Source organism: Sinocyclocheilus grahami, unplaced genomic scaffold (assembly GCF_001515645.1).
Source record: "Sinocyclocheilus grahami isolate Dianchi unplaced genomic scaffold, SAMN03320097.WGS_v1.1 scaffold661.1, whole genome shotgun sequence".
In the NCBI taxonomy this organism is placed as follows: domain Eukaryota; kingdom Metazoa; phylum Chordata; class Actinopteri; order Cypriniformes; family Cyprinidae; genus Sinocyclocheilus; species Sinocyclocheilus grahami.
In genome coordinates this window covers 810,080-815,925 of record NW_015505840.1, presented here as the reverse complement: position 1 = coordinate 815,925, position 5,846 = coordinate 810,080, and the positions used below count along the sequence as shown (strand labels likewise).

Sequence of the window (5,846 nt, the reverse complement as noted above, 5' to 3'; positions counted from 1 at the left end):
ATGTTAATTATTTATATTTTTTATCCATGCAGCAAATGCTTTAAAAAACAGCTTTAAAATTACTCTATTGCATTCCAGATGCTTTTAAAGTACTTTTCACTATACATTTTACGGGTAGCATGAATATAAACACAGTCATGAATTCGTTGTATTCCCATTTGTAAAATAGCCAACAAATTAATTGTTGTAGGCTAAGCCGATCTCATGAAAGTGCGTATAGCACGATTTTCTGCTTCTATTTGGCGTAATATTTCTATGCAGATATTGACGTAATATTTCTATGCTGAAAAGACTGATAAATTCATAATTAACGGTATGGGTTCAGTCGAAATGTTTGCGGGGCAAATCTCAGATCAGTCTGAGTGCTCATGGTACTCACAGTGCGTACAGCCGTACACCTGCAGGCGCCACAGACTCGGACGGTTGTCATGGTAATAAACACCGTAAACTGCAAACGTTCGCGTGTCCATGCTTAATGCGCATATCCTATATGAAAAGCATTTTAGGGGGCCCTTGGCTTTTGGGGACCCAAGGCGGTCGCCTACCTTTGCCTAATGGGTAAGTCCGCCCCTGATTATCAGGCCTATTTCATGCATCGTGTATAAAACATGCAAGTGTAACAGAAAATATACATCATATATAATAGTGTTTTTTTCTGATTTTTACTTAGTATTTACTTGATAATTATGAATTTTTTTTTAAGAAATACTTGAATCCAGCAAGGTTGTTTTACACTGATCAAAAGTGACAGTAATGACATTTAAAATGTTACAAAAGATTTATATTTCAAACTTTTTATTCATCAAAGAATCCTGAAAAATAAATGCATCACAGTTTTCACAAAAATATTCAGCAGCACAACTGTTTTCAACATTGATAATAAACATAAGTGTTTCTCAAGCAGCAAATCAACATATTATACTGATTTCTGAAGATCGTGTGACACTGAAGACTGGAGTAATGATTAAGAATTCAGCTCTGATCACAGAAATAAATTACAGTTTAACAGATATTCACATAGAAAACAGCTGTTTTAATTTGTAATAATATTTCACAATATTTCTGTTTTTATTGTACTTTTGATCAAATAAATGCAGCTTTGGTGAGCAGAAGAGACTTTAATAAGAAAATATCGTAAGAAAACATTCAAATATCTTACCAACCGGAAACTTCATTTTCAAGAAGATCATATTTACATCCAAATGGTTAATAATCTATATAGACGGACGTAATTTTCCCTAACAATAGGAAAGTAGTTTATTATATTGTATTATTTTATGTTTTAGTTGCATTTTCACTGTATTTTCTTGCTGAGTTCACAAGATTTGTAAAAACAGCATGCATATGTCATGTATAAAATACACATGACATATATAATATACAGAGCGTGGCACAGAAATCCCCACAGACCCATAATTGTCACAGTTTTTTCTCACTCTGTTTACTTCATCCATAGGGAATGACTGGTTTTCTAGGAAGCACTGATAAGCATACGATATCCACAAGCAGAAGACAGATGTCAGGATGGTAGCGTGTACAGTATGTGTGGATGTGTTTCATACCCGAGGTTGGGAATTCTCTCAGCCATGCCGGTGATTCCAGCAATAATATTACTGTGAGAGATCATGACTCCTTTTGGCATGCCGGTGGAGCCGCTGGTGTACATGATCACAGCCACATCAGACGCACACGCAGGCCGTCTCTGCCTCGACACTGTGGACAGAAGTAGGCCGGAGTTACTACAAATTATATTCTATTAAATATTAAGGGATTACTCTATTAACCACTAGCAATTCAATTTGAACTAGTCAATGCTTCACTGTGACTGAAGAGTGCTTTGATCTCCTGAATGTTTATTTGTGACCCTGGAGCACAAAAGCAGTGTTAAGTCGCTGGGGTATATTTGTAGCAATAGCCAACAATACACTGTATGTGTCAAAATGATCGATTTTTCTTTTATGCCAAAAATCATTAGGATATTAAGTAAAGATCATGTTCCATGAAGATATTTTGTAAATTTCCTACCGTAAATATATCAACACTTAATTTTTGATTAGTAATATGCATTGCTAAGAACTTAATTTGAACAACTTTAAAGGCGATTTTGTCAATATTTAGATTTTTTTGCACCCTCAGATTCCAGATTTTCACATAGTTGTATCTCAGCCAAATATTGTCCGATCCTATCAAACCATACATCAATGGAAAGCTTATTTATTCAGCTTTGATGTATAAATCTCAATTTTGAAAAATTGATGCTTAAGGCTGGTTTTGTGGTCCAGGGTCACATTTGTAACATCATAGAGCAGTGCTTTCATCTCATTATTGTGCAATTGTGAAATCACACATGAGAGTGTTTCATTGTGACGTCACAGAGCTTTTTTACTTAGTTTACTTTCAAAAACTTATAGCAAAATTAAAAATACATGGATGGAGGCAAATTTGTTATTTCAGTGTTTTATTCAGAATGTACTCAGTTTTTAATATATTAATACACAGTTCCAACACCCTTTGACAGATGAATTTCCATGACTTTTTCTATCATTTGTGATTCATTTTTAAACCTCAAAATCCATTTAATAGAGAATTCAAGCCAATTAAAAATGACTAGAAACATGTATATTCACTACACATTTTCCTGACTTTTTATTCATTTCTATGTATTTTCCAGTTCTGGAAATCGCAATTTTTAATCTGACTGCAGTAATGTTATTTTTTGTAGAATTTTTTTTTAAGCAATGTCAGCTTCTATGGATTTTTTTATGATGAAAATAATACCAGAGTAACAATAAAAAATAATATATATATATATATATATATATATTTCTATTTTAAATATAAAAAAATCTGAATAAAAATTTAAATAATGTACACAAAATGTTCTATACACACACACACACACACACACACACACACAAACATATATATAGGTTTTTTATATTATTTACATTTTTATTCATATTCATATTCAACTAAAGATATTTAAGACAGAAATATTACGATCCAATAAGACACGTTTGACAGACAATGAGCTCTGATCTGTTTTCTTAAAGGAATAGTTCATTCAAATATAAAATTTTCTGTTGAAAACAAAAGGAGATGTTTTCTGTACAATGAAAGCATATTCAGTGAAAACTGAAATACATTCATGACACGTTTATGGTGCTTTTGTTATTTTTGTTCATTCTACAGAGAGAGCAGCATGAACTTGTGTGGTTCACGGATTAACCTCATATGGGTTTTATTAATATTTAGAATTAGTTTTTATTATTATATTTAAATTTTAGTTTTAGTATTTTTGTGGTGCTTTTGTCATTTTTATTTATTTTTAAAGAATAGTTAAGATTTATTAACATTAAAAATATTTTTTACGTTTTTAAAATTTTTAACCATAGTACTTCAAGTTTTTTTTAGTCTGTTGCCATGGCAACATTTCTAATTTTCATTTTTTTAATAATTCAAGTTTTTTTTATTTAAGTTTTTTTTTATTTATGTTTATTTAAATTTTAGTTCATTTCAGTTTTATTTAAATTAACGGAAACAATATTTTAGTTAACAATAGCAACCCTGGTTTAGAACCAGATTAAATGAAGGCAAACACCCATAACACTGGAGATGAGGGGAGGATAAGTTGTAAACATTAATTTATAGTTGTTTGAAGTACATTGATAAAGACTATAAAAGTAAAAATATAGTCTTATGTGCGAATGAATGAATAAGATAAGAACAGCAAGTGGGCGCCGGATGTCAGTAGCAGAACAGGACGTTTTAGCTTTGAAAACCAGAGTGCCATTTAAACAGTTCCAAGATTTCAGAACCGTAAATGTGGAACATGGGAATTCGAGTGTGTACATTTGTGCATTTTGAGGCACAACGTGATTTAGCATTAGCACACTGACTCGGAACAGATCGAATGTCATGTCGAGCTGAAGGAGGAAGATCAGCTCGATGTCATGTGAAGTCTGTGGCAGTGTGAGAAAACATGACCCAACACACACACACACACACACATATACACACTATCCAGTGTGTAAACGACTACTACTACCAGCTGTTGAAGGTCAGTCCTGCTTCACAGAGAGCTATAATGGAGGAAGTAAAAGGCAGAGTGAAAGAGTCAGGGACGCCCTCGACCCTGGCCTTAATTTGACACAGATGGAGGATTTCTCATTCACATGACCTGAAGCGACCTCAAACACACACACACACATACACAGTAGTACCATTCTCAGGATGAGCCCCCAGCCTCTTCACAGCCGCCATGCTGTGGACACTGATGCCTCGTGGGTATTCAGAGCCGCTCTTGAGTTTATCATCCACAACGATGATGTGCCGCAATCTCGGCACCTCTAGCAAAATATTCTGTGTCAAAATACAAGCAGAAAAACATTAGTGCATGTATTTAAAGGGATAGTTCACCCAAAAATTTAAATCTGGTCATCATTTACTCACCCTCAGGTTATTTCAAACCTGTATGAGTTTCTTTTTTCTGTTGAACATAAAAGAAGATATTTTGAAGAATATAGATAACCAAACAGTTGATGGTCCCCCTTGACTTCCATAGTATGGAAAATAATATTATGGAAGTCAATGGGGACCATCATTTTTTTTTTCTTTTTTGTTTTTCCAGAATATCTTCTTTTGGGTTCAACAGAAGAAATAAGCTTTTAATGGGTTGAAACAACTCTTTCTTGCATTTGCATCAATCAAAAACAATTGATGCATTTCAAAGCGAAATATAATATTCAGTAGGAGGGGCGTGGTTAATCCATTGGGGTTTGGTTGGATTCTGAAAAGTAGACTGTGATATTATTGTTTTTATTTTTCCATGCCCATTAGATTTAAAGGGTCAAGGTTACACCATCGTTCTCCTTTGCAAGCAACATATACAGTAAATTATATATGCACTACTGGCCAAATAATTTGTTAAGGTTTTTGGAAGAAGTGTCTTATATTAGAATGATTTCTGAAGGATCATGTGACACTGAAGACTGGAGTAATGATGCTGAAAATTCAGCGTTTTTTATCGCAGAAATAAATTACATTTTAAAATATATTGTTATATAAAACAGTTATTTTAAATTGTAATAATATTTTACAATATTTTCGTTTTTATTGTATTTTTGATCAAATAAATGCAGCCTTGGTGAGCAGAAGAGACTTCTTTTTTTGCAAACACTTTCAAACTGGTGTATATTTTCAATTACATCAGATGCTAGATACATTTTTTGTTAGTCCTATTAAATATTTGTTTGATGTGACTAAAACCAGTTTGAGTGTTTTGAGTGTTTGATCACCTTGAGTTTGGTTTCCAGAAGTTCTTTGCTGGTGATGATGAAAAGATTTCCCTTATTTTTCTCTTATCAGTAGTAACAGCACGCATGGCTGTGAAAAGTTCAGGATGAGGGCAAACAAGCACAAGCCAGAACACACAGACACACATACAAACACACACACACAGCACACAAAGCTAATCATGCACACATGAATAAACATTCATATGGGTATATACGCTGCACACACATTTTTGCATATGACAAACACATATGAAACAATCCATGTGCCTTCACTTTCTCGCTCATATACAGACATAAACACATACACACACACACACACACGGCTGCACAGAGAACACAGGGGGTCGGTGAGCCACATTCTGTGACATCATCAGTCTGCGTCACTGCCTGAGGGCACGACACTTCAGCCATGAGACACAAACAGAGAGGAGGTCGCCACGAAAACATCAACACACACTCATGATGATAAGCTTAAATATTTATGCACACGCACACTCACACTCACATCTGACATAAACATTAACATACCCGCGTAACAAAATGCATGTT

The 5,846-nt window shown here is 33.9% G+C and overlaps 1 pseudogene; it reads right to left on the bottom strand.

Annotated features, from left to right (window-relative positions):
- Positions 1–5,846, bottom strand: part of LOC107558815 (long-chain-fatty-acid--CoA ligase 3-like) — a 23,014-nt pseudogene that overhangs the window by 12,177 nt on the left and 4,991 nt on the right.